Raw genomic sequence first — 18,289 nt, forward strand, 5'->3', positions numbered from 1 at the left:
CAAATTTTCTGTCAAGTAATATCCATATAAAATATACACCTCATCCACTTGAAATATTGAAAATTTGGGGCACCAAAATTAATAACAAACTCTTAAGGAATTCTTTTTAGTTCTTTGAGATAGAATTTTTGATCTGCCTTAAATTCTGATTAAGTAGTTTTCAAAATTTTTGAAGTTGTGGGCAGATGAAAAGTATTGTCAGTCTTTAGCAGCAATTGGAAAAGCAAAGCAGAAGCAGTTTTATGTGTAAACAAGTAATCTACCTTTCAAAGCCTTATTATAGACACAATTTTAGATAGAAACTTCACACTGATGGATGTATTGGAGCAAACAGGGATATTAAACATACCGAGCCTGATTCCACTCTTATTTATTCCACTGGTTTCAATGTACTGACTTCCAGCAGTGATAGAAAGAGGTAAATTGGATATTAAATGACATTCAGAACAAGATATATTACTATAATTACTTCAGCAAATTTATCTCTCTATGTGAGACAGTAATTGTAATGACTGCATTAAGTTAGAAAAGCAATATTGAAGCTTCCCAAACAAACCAAATTTTTAATTGCACCTGAAAATACCTACTGTAGAAAATTCTGTGTGTTTATCAAGAAGAAGAAGAGACCAGCCTTGGATGTTTCAAAATAACTTCTATGCTCAGCAATGTATAAAAGAAAGAAAAAGTGTAAGAAAAGATTAAGCATATAATATTCTCACTTTTTGAGTCATATTTACTTTGTACTGCATAGCAAGGTGGAACAAGATTCAAATTTACAACAAAAACTTTAGTTACAATGATCTTTGAACCATACACTTAGAAGTTTTCTTAGTCTAAAATTAAGGCTTTCCACAAAGGCAATAGGGTTAGTTATTACTGATTCAAGTGCGGTTTCATATCATTTGAGGGTTTGGGAAGTAGGGTGGGGGCACAAACAAAAAACCCCAAATCTTTGGAAGTATTTCAAAACAGAATGTTTTACTTCAAATATATCAAAATAGGGTCATCATAGAACAAAGGAACTTAGGCCCACTTTTAAAAAAATTGTAATAAAATACATAATCTGAAGGATATTATCATGAAGTCAATGTTAATTCATTCAACTGTGGACTTGTCAATATTTTTGTGAGTTATGTACCTTTCAACAGGAATACCAGCCACATTACACTTTGTCTATTAGGATAATCTAAGTCACCAAAATTGATTTGTTATTTGATCTGATTTTTCTTAAGAGATGGGCACAAAGTAAAGCAGGAGAAGTGAATTCTGGTACTTACTTGTCTTTTTGTTTTTTTTCATTAAAAGATGAACAAATAATCTACTCAGTTGCTTAAATGTCAGTGTTTAGTAGAATTTCAGATATTTTGCATAACCAAAATGATGGGCTACAAGATACAACACCAAACTTGTGTGAGGCCTTGGATTTGTTCCTATAGCTAGGTAATATATCCCACAATTTAAGAAGCTAGATCACACTTATAGAGTGTGCTGAATCATTTGAACCAAAATAAGATAGCTTGCAAATGTGAACTAGCTTTGTATGTTCTTTCCGATCCTATTTCTTGAATGTGCTTTACAATAATCAGATATGATTCTCAGGAGAATCTACCTTTTCACTCTTGCTCACTTAAAATTGTGAAACTACGTGTGTGAAAACAGAGATTTGTTATGTGTCATAAACCCTATTTATGTCTTAACAGAATTAGTACATAATCAAATGTGTTTTCTAGCTAATGGCCCGTATAAATCTGGAAATAACACATTCTGATCTTAGAAATACCCATTTTTTTTTTCATAACAACATACAGTCTATCATTATCTAAGCTCCTAAACCTTCCTTCTTCTAAGCACTTTTTCCACTTGTTAGCTGTTAGAGTTCAAAGAGGAAATAATGTGAAACAGTCATGAATTATTTTTCCCCAAAAAGACCCTAGAGATATTATTTATATCCACTGCATAGAATTATGTGTTACCACAAGCACACTCCTAAATCTAAAACAAGTAAGAAGGAAGAAGAATAAGACAAATAAGAAGATGTCTTTTTTGGTCCAAGTTCTATGTTATTATTATTATTATTATTCTATGTAATATCTTTACCTTCTAGAGGCTCACTCTGGGAGAAGAACAAACCCCAAACTCAAACAGCTGTTAAATAAGCACAAGGGAAAACCAGAAGCGAGGCATAAGAAGGTCAAAATTGTTCTTTTGGTTTTATGATTTGACTAGCACACAGCAGAACAAGAAGGAGTGAAACCTAAGATATCAAGTAAGGAATACAGTCAACACTTTAGTTTACTTACTTCAGCAAAATGGAACACAGCAGATAAGCAGTGTTGGCTAAGGACTGCTGAAGAACAAAAAGAAAAGGGGTAGATTTGTAATACTGCTGTAAATTGCTATGGAAAAATATTATTTATTTCTTTTTTTTAGGAAACTGTTATTACAGGAAAGAAAAAAGAATAGTAAACTAAATGTGGAACAGGAATACCAGTGGAACCAGGACAGGCAGAAGACTGTAGAGTAGAAATATAACACCGTAACAAAGAATTTACACTTGAGTTTTCTTCCCTCCCACAACAGTTTCATCTATTTATGCTATACTATATTTTGTACTGGAGCCCCTGGTGGTCTAGAGGTAAAGGCGCCGCGCTATCACCGCGGAGACCCGGGTTCGATTCCCGGTCAGGGACACTCCCGGGCAGGTGGGGTTCGTTAGCCCTTAAAGGCAACCCACCTACGTCCTAAGGACCTCGCTGCCACCGTCCAAGCTCGCTTGGCCCCGGCAGATGAACCTTAGGATTAAAGGGTGGGCTCAGTTCCGCGCACACTGTGTCTCATCAAAAAAAAAAAAAAAAAAAAATCCAATGCGCAGGCTGGAAGGTGGAAAGACCTTCCCCGGATCTTCGCTCGCGAAGACTGGCCATTATATTATATTATATTTTGTACTACAGTTCTTTACACAAACATCCTAAAAGGATATCAGAGGGAAGCAGAAAGTTTCGTGAGAAAATGGTATAATATATGGGCACATCACAGATCTCTGTATCATGAGAAGTAAAAAGAAAAATAACAATGTGAAGGTAAAGTAGAACACAAATATATTAATCTTAATTTATTTTCTATCATTTAATATTATCTTCCCATTTAAATATTTTTTAATGTATTTTGTATCATCTTACTTTGGAGAAAAGATCAAGATATTTTTATGTTGCTCTTGGTTGCTCCCCAATGCCATATATCAGAAAAAATTTTGTATAAATATCCAATGGTTAAAGTAGCGAAACATTTAAAAGGAAAAGTAATTGGACCCAAAGGAGACAAAACAGGATCTGGAAGAGTTAGGTTTTCATATGAGCAACATATAATAAGAAATGCCCATATTACCCTCTCAGGTTGTGACATTCATAAGTAATTGCACAAAACGCTGAAATGTCTGTGGATATCTAGAAGCATTTTAAGATGCCTCTATGTATTTAAACAAGAAGTTTGGGAGTTGGGGAAAAACACAGCTGGTGCTCATATTTCCTTTAAAAAATATCTTGCTGATGGTAGGAACCTCTAGGGAGAGCTTAATGAAAGCCTCTTTGCCTGAATCTTTTTGAGGTCCACAGGAAAGGGAGTTCATTGGAAATAGGACAGAATCAATCTCTCTTCTTTTTCCTTCAGCCTTTCCAAGGCTCTAGAGGAAAGGAACTTTCATGTGTTGCATTCAGGTGTTTGCTATTAATGCCTTGAAAATATTATATTCTTTGAATAAAGGAAATTAAACATACTAGCAAATGCTCTTATCTCATATTTACTGTTTTTAACCAATATGGGCTTCTGAGGTCTTCTTTTTCCCTTACCTTTGCTACCTATTACTATCTTATGTCTTTCTTTCAGCAGTATATTAAAAAATATGACAAACATCTGTCACCTGTGACTAAAAATCTGGTTCAGCATATCCACTGCACTATCAAGTGCACCACAGACAAGCTCATACATCATTTACTCTTGGTAGCATGACAGCAGCCCAGCCAGTGCACTGGACAAGAAGCTACAGATAAGAATTTTTATTTTTCTCTTGGCTTAACTCTTGCTTAGCCCTGCACTTGTCTATTTCTGCTCAAGTCCCAGAGCTTGTACTCAGGTAGAGTGATAATTTGGGAACGAAACAAGGCCAGGACTTTAACTTAAATGTGGCAGTGCTTTTTACATCTCTGCAGCAACTCCCGCTCTTGGAATAGTTTAAAAATGCCTGGCTGCTTCTGCAATTTAAAGATCTTTCATTTTTAGGTCAGGCTGCCTCACAAGCTACAGACATGCAGTAAGCAATTCAGATTAGGAGACACATGCTGTAACTTCTATATAAACACAGAAGTTTAAAAGGCAAGAAATTCTTCTCTACAGATTTTATTTTTAAACCTCCTGTTGTGATATATAATCCTTATGCTTTACTAAGAAGCTTCTGGAGTATGGTAACACAAATGCAACAACAGATTTCTGTCACATACCTAACATCAGAGATTTGCAGAATTAAATATAACTCCACATGTGAAAGGGTAGAACATAATAGTAAACAAACGAATATCTAACTCTGGAATTAATTTGTAGTACTTTAAGAGGAGTTCTACCTGTATCCAGGTTTGGAAAATATTTTACAAAATTAATACTCACCTCTAACAAATTTAAAATCCTAAGTATGATTTTGCTATTGATTATTCATTGTTTCAGAAAAACAACATTCTCTGGACAGGCAGTATCAACTTGTGGCAATGCTATATTCAGCACAATGGATTTTTTCTTTTTTTGTTTAAAGGTTAGGTATTGTTTTTTGCTTGGGGGGATTGCTGACAAAGCATTTGGCAGTAGGTACAACACATCTACAGTAAGTAGAACAGAGAATTTTAACTGCAAACATGCTGCAATAAAGTGCCATCATTCAATCAATACAGACTACTTAGTTAACATTTTTCTTAATGTATCTGGATTACTAGTTCATTAGATCATTACCTGATAAATAGTGTGGGAAATGAATTGAGAGAGTAACTACATACCTTCAGGAAGAACCTGCCCGATAACAATAATCCATTAGAAAAACTGGCAGTATCCTCTGATCTATTGCCCGCAAAGCTATGACTTGATGGAGAGTTTCATTCCCTCTGCTCAGCACTCCAGAAGAAAATCAGCACAATTTAAATATTTCTCAGGATGTGACAGCTCTCTAGATCCCTGGCTGCATTCTGTTCCCAGGGGTTGACAATCTGGTGTTCCAGTGTGCATAGAGCAGTGAAGATGAATTGAAAAAGCTTGAGATAAATTAGGGATGGCTAAGTTAAAATTGTCTCTGCTCCCGAGTCTCTCATCTGCAGTCTGCAAACCTATTTTGCTGTGAAAAAGCTAGATGGCAGGCTGCCTCAGTGAGTTCTTCTTAAGCGACAGGGAGCATTTTCAATGAAGAAAAATTCTCCCATTATCTAAGCTAATGTGACTGCAGCTAAATCTAGTCTTTAAAGTGTCTACTAGCATGAAATTCATTCTCACTGTTGCTTTCCTTCAAGCCACAGGTTAAAAAAGAAAAAGGGAGGAGAAAACAAAACAAAACAAACAAACAAACAAACAAACAAAAACAAAGAAAAAAACACAAGAAAGTAAAAACTAACAAAGCAACATCCTAGATTTTTCTATCTGAAAGAAATACTCAAACTTTTTTAAGTTGATAAATGGCAGCCCATTTCACAATATAACTATGCCCAACAATCTAAGTATTGGAAATTATCACTCTTTCCCAAACTTTATCTGCTTATATTCAGTTCATTTTTCCACCACTTGTTCTTTCTGGTTTGTTTTTAATAGTTATCATATCTTTGTAATAATTTTCATTTTTAGTATTCCAGGAAATAAAGTGGCAGTATTTTCTCCTTCTTGACAAAAAAAATGAAGTGGCAGCTAAAATTCTGAACAATGGACATATTAAACTTCAGTAGATAATAATCAAAAAAAAGTGAGTATGTTTTGCCATGCCACTAAAAATATTGTGTAACAAGTTTTCTCTAATTATGAACCATTTCTCTCGTTGCACTAGTTTACAAAAAGATACAATTGAAGTTTTCTGAATATCACTTAAGTGCCAAAGCTGTTTGACAAAGTCATTAATTTCAAGCTGTTTTGTAAAAAGGTGTTATAATGAAAACTATAGGGCAAGAGTTTATCGTTAAACATATTAAATGAAGTTTAATATTTTATCCTCTCAAACACTGAATATGCTTTAATTAAAAAAAGGGTATAATTTCAAAAAGCCACTACCAGTCATGCTTACTGGTAAGCAGGCATTTTTGCAAATCCTGTCTTTAGTTTCAGTTGCTCTAGTTTTCTGAAGTCCTAGCTGTCTACCATAAATGACTTTCTCAGGTCTGAATTCTCAGTATCATGGAAATTTGGGAGCCCATCCTTAACTGGAAGCAGAGATACAGCTGAATACGTATGAGTATAGCTTTGGTTCTAGAGTATTTTGAGACTGATAAATAAATATATCACCAAGAAAGAAGTGTAGACCCTGCTTTCATCAAGCAGGCATGAGGAGACTCAGAAAATGTTTAGAACATGACTGCAGAGTTATCTCTTGTTCTCCATGCCCTGGGGTAAAACATGCACTTATATTAACAGATCTCAACCAGGTGAAGTGAAAAGGCATGATCAACATTAACAGATGTCCTTGGGGGTTAAGTTACTAAAGCCATCAACCTCACAGAGCCTCTGTGTTTTAAGCTGAAGACATTAAATCTAACCTAAATCTTTTAAACAGAAACTCCCTTGGCCTTTGTCCCAACAACCACTTATTGAAGCATATGCAAGCACTTGACCAGATCCAATTGTTTAGTAAATGCAATACACACAAACACAGCCCAAAATAACACTTATTTCCAAAGGGGCAAAAAAGTTTACCATGCTTCCTTGCTCTAGGATTATTCCTGGTTTTGTAACACTCACATTTCTTAATTCTAGATGGCACTGGCCAAACCCCCTAGCTCTAGATGGTCCTGTTTGGGCAGGGAGTTTTGACGTCCAGAAGTCCAGTCCAACCTCAAATATTCTGCGATTTTGACTTTTGTTTAGGAACCATCAAAATCCGCAGTTCATAATGCCAGTGTTTTTCTGTTTAAATAACTCCTAATTTTGTTAGCCTTTATTTTCCAAAACATCTTTCTTAAATGATTGTAGATTATTAGGTTTCTCTTTTCCTCTGCTCACACAATTACAACATCTGCTGCTGAAATTAAAAACAAAAACTGCCAAGACCTCCTTGTGCAGCAGCCCATCTCTAAAGTTCCTGAAGTTCTCCCTCTTCACAGTGAGGTAAAGCTTGATGGAAGTCTTTTTAGAGCTGAAAGCTACCTGCTAGCCCTAAAGACATCATTGGTTTGTGTGCTATTTGTAAATTTTAGAATAAGAATCACTCACATCTTTCCCCACTCAGCAGCTACTGCTTCAGCAAGAGCTACCAGCAACAAACTGTTGTTTTTCTTGGAGCCTCAGGAACTTGGATCAAACAGCTACATCAGTGTCTCAGGTCCTCTACATAAAAGTCTACTATCTAGAAGAAATTTAAAAAAGAAAAAATTGTAATTCATAATGTCTAGTAGTATCACTATTCATGTTAAGGGGCTTGAATAAGTAATACGGACATTTCAGTTTCTTGGAGGTTTCTGGTTGAATTTTGTGTCATGACATGGAAGGAAATAGAGAACCAATTTAGCCAACAAAATAAAGTAATTCAAAATGTCTTAATAAAATTATCAATCTTGACCACATATTCATCTCAACTGTCTCTTCTCAAGCATCAGATGGAGAAAGGAAGAAGGTGAACATCAGGACTAGCAATTTTAGTTGTTTGTTGTTTTTTGTTTTGGTTTGGTTTTTTTCCCAGGGAAAAAGGTTTAATAATTCCTGAGGATTATTAGGGATTAGACCCAAGGCACCCAGCATAGCATAGTCTTAGAGAGTTTTAGAACAAGACATAGATTCACAAGAAATTCTCAGGCAATGCTATGAGAAAAAATTATTAGGGTTTTTTTTTTTTTTTGCTTTGTTTTGGTCATCTTTGGGTTTGGTGGGGGGTTTTTGTTTTCTTGTTTTGTTGGTTTTTTTACCTTTCCAGGTTATCTACTTGTGCTGTTTAATATCTTTTTGGAATTAATCAGACAGTCCAAGATGGATTCAGAGGTGACACTGTTGGCGCAGCATCCTAGATGTTTTGGTGTGCTGTAATCCTGTTATGAAAACATTTCAATACATCAAAAGGCAGTAGCAGTATCATTGGCAGAGGGTAGGAAAGGTGATCATGGATTGGTAAACATGTAACTCTGTGACTTGTTACCTACCTGGGTAACAGAAGTTGTAAATGCTTTGACCTGGGTGCCTTAAAACTCTGGGAATGTTAATTTCTAGAAGCCAAAGTTATACGCTGAGCCTATTTAATTTTTAATTTAAATAGCAATGATTCCACTGCAAGGCAGATTCTAAAGAATATTAACATCCCTCTCACCCCCTCGCATATAATAGGATACACTAAGAAATTATATTTGACTAAATCTTCAGAAATACCATTCTCCTCCAACTGGTAAGTCTCATTAAGTAAAAGAATTCAATTTAGATAAATGTTTGTCTTTCCTATTTCTCTGTCATTCTTCATGGGAGACAAAATACTCATCAATAAATTCAGAACATTTTCTCCTATCTTTACCCTGCCTGTCTTGCATTATAGTAGCAGAGAAAAGCTTCTAATGGGGAACTCCAGTGGGATTAGAGATAGGCAGCTCAAAGATGAAAACTTCACTGACAGAAAGTGAGGTTTTTTGCTACTGTGTATTTTATTTTGCATACATATATAATATCTTTGAAAAATCCACAATATGTATGCATATAAACACTTAGTAAACTTTTTGAGGTCTACTTTTCATTATTGTGGAATGAGCTCTTGCATAATTGTAGCTGCTTCATACATTTATTCACTGCCTGTTACAGAAATACGTGTTACACTCTGTTTTTACAGCTCATATGTTTGTAAGCCATAGTTTGTTGCTAGTTTTCTTTTCTTAGATTCATAAAGGATTAGATCTGAATGAAAACAAAACACTTAAATAACAATATTTTGCTAACCTTAAGAGTTATTAGTAGAAAATGTTAGCTTCCATTATGAGTGCACCTTAATGTATTTCTGCCAATGGTTTTCATTCACTAACCACTTGTAACATGGAAAATGACATCCAAGATAGAAGCACGTAAATCTTAAGAGGAAATTGAGACCTAGGTCTGCTGTTTGGGTTTGACTTGACACTTCAGTGAGAGAATTTACTCAAGTCTCTCTTCAAACTTCAGTCTGAAACATTATGTGGTTCCCAGAAGAAAGCAAATAAGAATGATCTAAAGTTGTGTCAAGGAAGGTTTAAGTTGCATATTAAGAAAAGGTTCTTCACCTGGAGAGTGGCTGGGCACTCGAACAGCACACCAGGGAAGTGGTCACAGCACCAAGCCTGACAGAGTTCAAGAAGCATTTGGACAACACTCTCAGTCACATGCTGTGACTCTTGAGGATGGTCCTGTTCAGGGCCAGGAGTTAGACTCGATGATCCTTCCAATTTAGTCCCTTCAATTCAGCATATTCTGGGAATCTGTAATTTACAATAAATAAATAAATAAATAAATAAATAAATAAATAAATAATGGAAGAAAAATATCACAGACTGCTATTTGTTCTAGTGAAAGGGAATAAGCATCTTTAGTCTTAAGATTATCTTACAAATACTGGGGCTAGAAAATGCTCCTTTTGTTTTTTTTTATCACTTAATATTTTACAAGCAGTTTATTTAATGAGAATGTAGAGAAAACAACAGGAGGGTTCACATCTTGTTTCCAGTTCTCTCATCAAAACAGAAGAATAGAAAAAGGATGATATATTACACATAAAAATAGAGTCTGTCCAACTTTTATTCAAGAATTATTTGTCATGTTCTCTTTTACATTTAGAACATAACAGTTATGAATCTTAAAAACTAAGAAAAAGGAGAGTATGTCTTGATAAAACAACTCTTATTTTGAATTTGTAGTGAATTTGTCTAGCAAGTAACAAACCTGTGACTTAAGAAACTATCTCTCTCTAATAAAAATAGTGGTCAGGTAAGCAAATATCCTTGAATGTTTAAATATACCCATTGCTGAGAACTGTCTAATAATTCTCTAACAGACAAGAATTCAGGGGTATGAAATCTAATTTCTTATGTAAATTTATCTCATATTATACACATTTTTCAATAGACTATATTATAAAAAGGGAGTGGGATGAGGGTGGCTGTATTTCAAAAGAAATATTGGCAAATAAACTCCTGTTTATCATGCCTAACATTGAACACAGTTCCCCATCTACTCTGTACCTGGATTTGATTTTGAAACATGTTTCAGAGACATGCATTTCAAAGTGCCAGCCTGAATTCATACAGAACACATGTGAATTCTCAGTAGACCTATAATTTAACACAAATCAGAATAAATGGGGGGGAAAAAGCAAAAGAAGCTTTATTTCAGTTTTTTTGCCTCTGTCTTCATTAGAAGAAAACACAACAATTTCATCAAGTCACAAAAGTACAGCTGTTTTATGCATTTGTCATACCAAAAAGAAATTTCGATTTGTTCCAGTAATGATTGTGAAGGTGCATTAGTGAACCTTATTTAATGCACTAAATACATTCTCATATTAGAGAGTTCTTTGAGCACAACCAACTGTGTTGCACAAAGGTATAATGATATATATGCTCTTAGGATGAAGTATACATGCATGTTTGGAAAATTAAGTAACTTTTAAATGCAATCAATTTATTTGCAATCAAATGGAAAAAAAACCACAAAACCAACAAAGAAACCAATGAGACTATAGCTGAGAATATTCCTTTGGTATGTTTCACAAGAATTTCAGTTCAAAGCAACAGACAAAAAAACCCAAAAAACACTAAACCCTCAAAAAACCAAAATCATTGCAATTGACTATGTGGGTCCCTTCACTCAGTTTTCGAAATCTGCTCAAAACAAGATTGATGGCTCTAAGGAGATTAGTTTAGGTTTCAAAAATGTTCATACTTCCTATTGTATAAAATGAGAGTTTCAGTCTGAAATATAATAAATGAGATTGCTAAAATCATCACTGTTTTGGAATAACAACCACATGGAACTCAGCCTTTGACTCCTAGACTGTTCCTTTTTTAATATTACTGAATATATTTATTAATAAAGGGAAACCAAACCAACCAACCAACCAAAAAATGCTATTCCTTAAAAGGAATTTGTTTGATCCAAGGTGTTACTGGAATAAGAGAATCACACTGAATGTGTTTCAACAGGATCCACACAGTAGGAAGCATAAAATTTTTCTTTATTATAAATATTGAATATAATCTGATTTTTAGTTTGTTTGTTTGTTTATTTTTCTAAGAATTGTTTATTTGTTTTTCTAAGAATAGCATACAGGCTAAAATGGGTCTCAGAAAAACTGGGCAAGCCTAAAGTAAACCATAGTGTTATATCTATTATTGTCAATTCACAGCAAAGTCCTTTCTTGTGCTGATAATCTATGTCTTTTACATGAAGAAGGTGGTCAAGTCCTTTGATGTTTGACTAAGTACTTAGGATTTCAAATAATAATTATTTAGGCAGATCCGTTGTCCATATTTATAGAGGAAATTAACTTGATTATTCCAGTTGTACTTTGTGAGTTTTAGAAATTAACCAATGAATGACTTAGTGATCAGTCTCCTCTGAGACTAGCTCATCTCTGTTTAAACAGTTGCTAAGACTTCTGACTACCATTGCACCTATATCCTTCTCATTTTGATACATTGATTTGCATAAAAAGCACACCACTCACCATTGTGATACCCTCAGAAAAATCTCAGTCTACCAAATATCTAGTTCAGGCATGTTTTAATTTTGCTGCCATAGTATATCACCACCTGAAAAAGGCATCACTTAGAAAACTGAACTTAAAAAGCCCTCTGTAAGCTGAATTGCATCTTTGACATGCCGTTTACAATTCTGTGGACACTTACACACTCTCCAAAGAATCCAGTGACTTCATTTAAAATAATTTACATTTCATATGGTCTACCTCAGTATAAAAAGAGTTCATTGATGAGAATCTCCCTCCTTATTTGGGAGGCAAATTAAAAAAATCCGTCTAATAATTGATTTTAAACCTTTGTTGTACTTAATGCTCCCTCCTCAAAAATCAGTTGGATTATAACTTTATGCCCCCAAACAACTACATTTTTATGTACCAAATTTAAATTTAGTAGAATGTGGGTGAGAGAAGGAGAATAACAACAAATTACATACATACTCAAATGAAACATTTTTTCTTCCTTTCTTTCTTTCAGGCACCTTCCTTGCCCCTATCTTATTCCTTGAGTCTCCACATGGACAATCTCTAGTATAATTTTGAAGGCCTGCACAGAATGCATGGATGAAACCAACTAATATTAAGCAATCTTTTCTGAAGAAGGTTGACCAACTCCTTTTAAACAAAAGGGAAATTACCCTACTCCTTCAACTCTGGACTATCTTGTTGTCAGTATTATAAAAAAAGCAAAGCAAAACAAAACAACACAAAACAAATAAAAACCATCAACAAAACACAAGGGATACAAGTTTTTAATGCTACATTTATTATTAGGGTCTATTTTAGATATTTAAGAACAAATATGTTGTATTTGCCATAAATTTCAATAAAGTTACATACTTGATTATATTCATTATATTAGCTATTATTACTTATGCAATGCATTTTCATACAATAAGACACAGCAAATGGAGTCATTTTATTCTTGATGCATTTAATAGCTTATATTATAATTATTTTAAAGCAACTTCCCCCTCCCCCCCTCTAGTTACAGTTAATGTAGCACATTTTGTGTGGGAGATCTCTTCTTTCACCTGAGTGCTAATGTATCTCATGTGTCAATGCCATTAAAGCTGCTAATCATTTTGCAGCCCACATGAGATTTCTTAACTAAATCTATTCACCTAATAACACATTCTAGGTGATATCATGAGACTGTGTTCCCAAAATAAATATAAATGTAAAACATTTTAAACCAAACATTTTCTGTAGGTAGATATACACATGCATTCATGCACTTGAATGCTTGCAAATTACTGCTTTGGACAGTAAAGAACTACAATAAGTATTTGGCATTAAATAACCTATACATTTTGTTACTTAGATTCAAATGTATCTAACTAGATCATATGTAATCACAAAAAAACCAACATTCTAAGAATGCTTTCTCCATTCTCCATTCTTTCTTTAAACTAGTTGCATATTCAAATTTTTGTAACTAAACAATATTCATTTGAAAACATCTGTTTCTCTCATACTTTTCAACAGAAGGAAATTTATGATGCAGTGGTACCTTAGAATTAAATTCTAAATTAGATAAAATGCCTTGAGATTGAAAGTGAAAATAGAGTACTGCAGTTAATCAGCAGTTGCCAGGTGGTTCATTTCAACATGAAACATAGTGGACAACAGAATTTACACTAGATTCTACTGACCACTGAGGAATTGGTTCTTATTCTTCTTTTTCTCTCTACTAGAATTTTACTCCTATTCAGTCACTCAGCAAAAATTTCTAGAGGTAAAAACTACCTTGAAGCATACATTTTTGGCTCTAACTTTTCCCAGAAAATATTTTACATTAAATTATCAACACATACATGTAGGTCATTAAATTTAGAAATGGATTTTGCAAAGAGAAAAGAATAAAATAAGTTTTCAGCTGGCACTGAATTTCAATTTCAATCAATTCTTTTTGTCACTCCATGTGCTACATTTTACTATGACTCAAAAGAAGGTTATTAATACAGCATGTTTAAGCTATGATATATACTGTATTACATTTGAATAGGAGCAGTTAGAAATATTTACTGTAGGTTAGTTATAGGCAATATAAGGTTTTCAGTACAATTAAAAAAAAAAAAACCCTCACATTGTTTTTTGAAAGTATTTTAGTTATGTATGTACTATTAAAGAATATTCAAAAACATATCTCAAGTTTGGACTTCTACACTTCCCTTGTATTTCACATCCCATAAATTCTACCAGTGTATCTAAATTTAGCATTTGTTATGCTAGGAGTACGTGATTTAAAGGTAAAAAATAATTATAGAATAAGAAAATAGTCACCTACCTGACTGATGGATGTGACATCCAACTCTTTTTATCTCATCCGGTTTGCTTTGTAGTTGTACAGCAAGGTCAAAGTGTTTCTGAAAAATTGTATTCTCACCTAATGTATAAGTCTTTTTGAAAATATTGCTAATTGACACATTTGGAGTTACTTTGTGTTGTGCAGCATCCAGCCAGACCTTAATCATCAATACAAAAATACAGGAGTGTATTTAAATCCTTTCTTCCACTATGATGTCATCTGCACTGAGAACACTCAGGACAGTACTGATAACTGGTACAAAAAAGTAAATTTTAATAAATATCTTCAAAATTTTCCAGATTCAGAAACTATTTCACCACTATTTGACCCATCAGGATAAAGATCTTGGCTGTGGCTAATTTATTAGATAGTTAAATGTTTCTAATGTGTGCATAGAGTAAAAAGAAATCTCTGACAATCATCTCTGATTATGTCTGATAATTTTTGTGTGCTGTCACAACCCAAGAAAGAAGAAATGTTCTATCCATCCATTCAAGTTGCAGATGACAACTGAGCATACCATGATTGTAAGAATTCCTATAACTTTGGTATTCCATCACTTGCTGAGATTTCTGAGGCTTACAAAATCTTTTTTTCATAAGTAATCTGCTTTACAAAATTTTCATAACATTTGAGAAAAATATTAATTGATGATCCTACATACACACAATTTTGACCTTAAACCCTCTCCTGAATATAACAATAATATAATTCGAAAAGTAACAAAAAAAGTATTTCAATCTGATCCTTTGGTTAAACAAACTCTTAAATATACTTATTAAGTGGGTTTAAAAAGGAGGAGGAAAAAAAAAGAGTTCATACAAAAAGGTGCCACACATATCAACATTTTACCATATCCTTAATGCTCAAATGATCAGGGGAGATCACTTAGTTTGAGAATGTTTCCAGATGACAAAAAGTGGTGAAAAAAAGAATGAGAAGAGATATGCATAGTAAGACGAGATAAAGGAATCCTGAGAAGAGCAGTGAATAGATACACAGATAGACTTCACAGAGGTACCTGCGTGGAATTTGTTGTCATCCCAAAAGTCAATGAAGTTTGCTGAATGAAAAGCAAGACCGGAGGAAAAGAGCAGTCCTAGAAATACACAAAGTCAGTGTGTACTTCTATGACCTATGAGCACTAATAATTATGTCTCTATTTACTGCATAAGTTCCCATCTCTGTAGCTCTAACAGGAGTTAGCTTTTGTGGCTCAGAAGGTAACATCAGTAACACTGTAATTATACCACTACCTGCATATATTTTACTTGGGATCTCACTCAGCCTTCTGCTCAAAGATATAAACAATATATACAGCAAGGTGAATAAAAACAACAAAAAAATTATTCTAGGGCTCAAGCATCATGTAGCAATACACACTATGATGAAAAATTTGTCCTCTTTTTCCCCTTTTTCCTGTCTACACACACAATCCTTTGAGCTGACATCTTTGTTCTATATAAATTTCTTCTTCTCGTTGTTATAGCTGCCACAGGTCCATCATATTTTCAATAACAAGAAGTCTGATGCTAACTAAAAGTTAGCATCCAATTAATCAAAAATTTTAAACCGTTAATCATTTTATACCTACTCTGATCTGGGGAAGATAATGTAATTTAGGTGGTCTTTAGCAAGACCTCTGCATTATAAAATCTTGTTTGTACAAGTGAACTCACTACTGCTGTCAACAGGAAATTACAGCCAGTAAAGTAATTTTGTGTTTAGAAATTTCACCCATAGAAATGTACTTTCTGTTGGGAGCAAAAGCAAATGAAGGTTTAGCACAAGCTTTGTTGATTTATTCAACAATTGCTATAAAGCACATCAGTTAAGTTCACTGCTCCTTAGCTCTGATCATTTCTGGTTTAGTATTCTGCTATGTCCTTGTAATATATGATTAAGAAGAAAAAAATTACTGCTATTGACAGAAAATAACATCAAGTTACTACCCATTCTTCACTTTCTGTAGTTCCCCACAGCACTAATCCAAGGTAGACAAATATCTGTGTCTATGTGACAAATGTTATACTTATCAAAGCTCTGAAATCATGCCAGGACATGCATCCACATCTGTATTATACTAAGATACTAATGCAGCTCAGAAATTTAGGGTTTTTTGAAATGCATTTCTGAATAAGATGTTCAAGTGTCATGGAAATTCAAGACTTGAACAAGGAAATATTTAGGCTGATGATTAAATTTACATATTCAAGGAGCTCTAGGAACATAAGGAAATTACATAAGTTGAACATATTTATGACTAGGACTAAAGTTGGTTTTTACTTATTTTTTCCCTGACTGCAAAAAGTATTAGATAGTACATGTATATTGTTTCTTAGGGATTACATATTTCCATGGAGCAGAGATAAAGCAAGAGAAAACTGAGAAAACAAAAGTAACAAAGAATGTTTCTACCCACTATTCACTTTATCGTATCACAAATTCCACAATATTACCTATACCACAGACCTTTCAGTAAGCCATTCTGAAGTCAATATCATATACTCTATTTATTTTCACTGAAATGAGAGACCATTTATTGGACCAGCTGTCAGAACAGTAAGCACACCTTACAGGTTTTATTTGTAGGTTATCACTGGAATTATCCAAGGTTTTCGGATACTACCTGTTTCTTACAAGGATTTAACACTTGTATTTCTTCTTCCACTAACAATTAAAAATTGGGGGATGGAGTAGGGGGAAGGGAAGAAGGAAATAATTGTAACATACAGTGGCTAACATCTCACATAACAATAACTTATTACCTAGATTTTTCTGTTTTCAGAAAAAAACTCTTTTCAGTTTTTCACTATTTCTCATATTTTCTGCTAGTCATAGGACTATTTAGCAAAAGAAACAACATCAATGTAGGCAGGAATGTTTTAATCCTGCCTGGTTTTCTGCAAAGACAAACTGACCAGAGTTCTGGGGATTTCAACAAAGGGGAAGGAAAATCATTCTTGGGAAAATACTATTACAATGTCTTATATAAAAAAAGTGAGAGAAGTATCCACAAAAGCCCACTTTGAGCATGCTAAACTAATTAGGCCATAATATACCACTAAAAGTAATTTGTTTGTACCACTAAAACTCTGAGGAAATCTAACTCAGCAATAAAGTCCAGATGTTGCTATTCAATATATTTTGATTTTGGAGTTCTTGCAGTTCAGATAATGTTGAAGAAAAGCAGCTGAGAGCTGCTTTGACTGGTAACATTTTGTACCCGGGGTGATGTAAAAGTGAGCTGAGCTGCTACTATTTTCTTTTTCCATTTATAATATAATTTGTATACTTTCATAAGCAAAAAGCTATTAACAATAGTCCCAAATAGAGAAAGTTGGTATGAGAAAAAATTTCTTCCAACTTCTCCATCTGGCTTATATGATAATTACATATACTTGATATGACACCTGATATTCTACCTATTCTACCTTTAAATGAACTTCACTGTGAGAGTAATTTGAAGAAAAACAGTGGAATAGACGTAAAATCTTGCATTACTGATTTCCTATGTTTTGCTGACACCAGCAACTGAGCTTAAAACCTCTGTCCAGCAGCATGAAGACACATTGTGGAGCGTTACAGGTTAGTATTTTATGTTAATTTCAGTGTTAATATTTCTAAGTATTGCAAGAGCAAGGCCGTAAGAGCTAGAACTAATTAATAAGAGTATAATTAAGTGAGAAATAAAGCAGTTGTTCATCCAAATTCTCCCACCAGAAACTTCTGCAGTGTAGATCTTAGCAAAATGAGAACTGTTATTAAATAGCAATGCCACTTAGGCATTGGACAGATTAATCAACTGACAGATTCAACAAGCTTTGCCCTAATTAAAAAAGATTATGCCTCCTTCTACTAACATAGATATTCTCAGACCACAACTAAAAATTGTATTATTCTGCTGCAGGTTTTCACAAAAGAATACTGTGATAAGAACATCGTGTAGCCTTGAAAATTACATAAGTTACATAAGTCAGAGAAGTTTAATTAACTTCCATTTTATTAATCAGACATTCATCATCATAATCAGTATCAGACTGACAAGAATGAAA

At 33.9% G+C, this 18,289-nt stretch overlaps 1 protein-coding gene across 6 annotated transcripts in view; it reads right to left on the reverse strand.

Moving 5' to 3' along the window:
• Nucleotides 1–5,378, reverse strand: part of MGAT4C (MGAT4 family member C) — a 368,163-nt gene extending 362,785 nt beyond the window's left edge. For 3 of the 6 annotated variants that reach the window (XM_050324302.1, XM_050324298.1, XM_050324301.1), the window contains exon 1: nt 5,037–5,377. The gene's annotated coding sequence lies outside the window, so the exon portion shown is untranslated. Of the gene's footprint in view, nt 1–2,300; nt 2,348–5,036 lie in introns of all 6 variants that reach the window. The other 3 variants (XR_007629994.1, XM_050324305.1, XM_050324303.1) reach the window with 2 other exon arrangements.
• Between the last annotated feature and the right edge of the window lie 12,911 nt (nt 5,379–18,289).

Source organism: Myiozetetes cayanensis, unplaced genomic scaffold (genome assembly GCF_022539395.1).
Source record: "Myiozetetes cayanensis isolate MyiCay16 unplaced genomic scaffold, myiCay2020 scf3, whole genome shotgun sequence".
Taxonomy (NCBI): domain Eukaryota; kingdom Metazoa; phylum Chordata; class Aves; order Passeriformes; family Tyrannidae; genus Myiozetetes; species Myiozetetes cayanensis.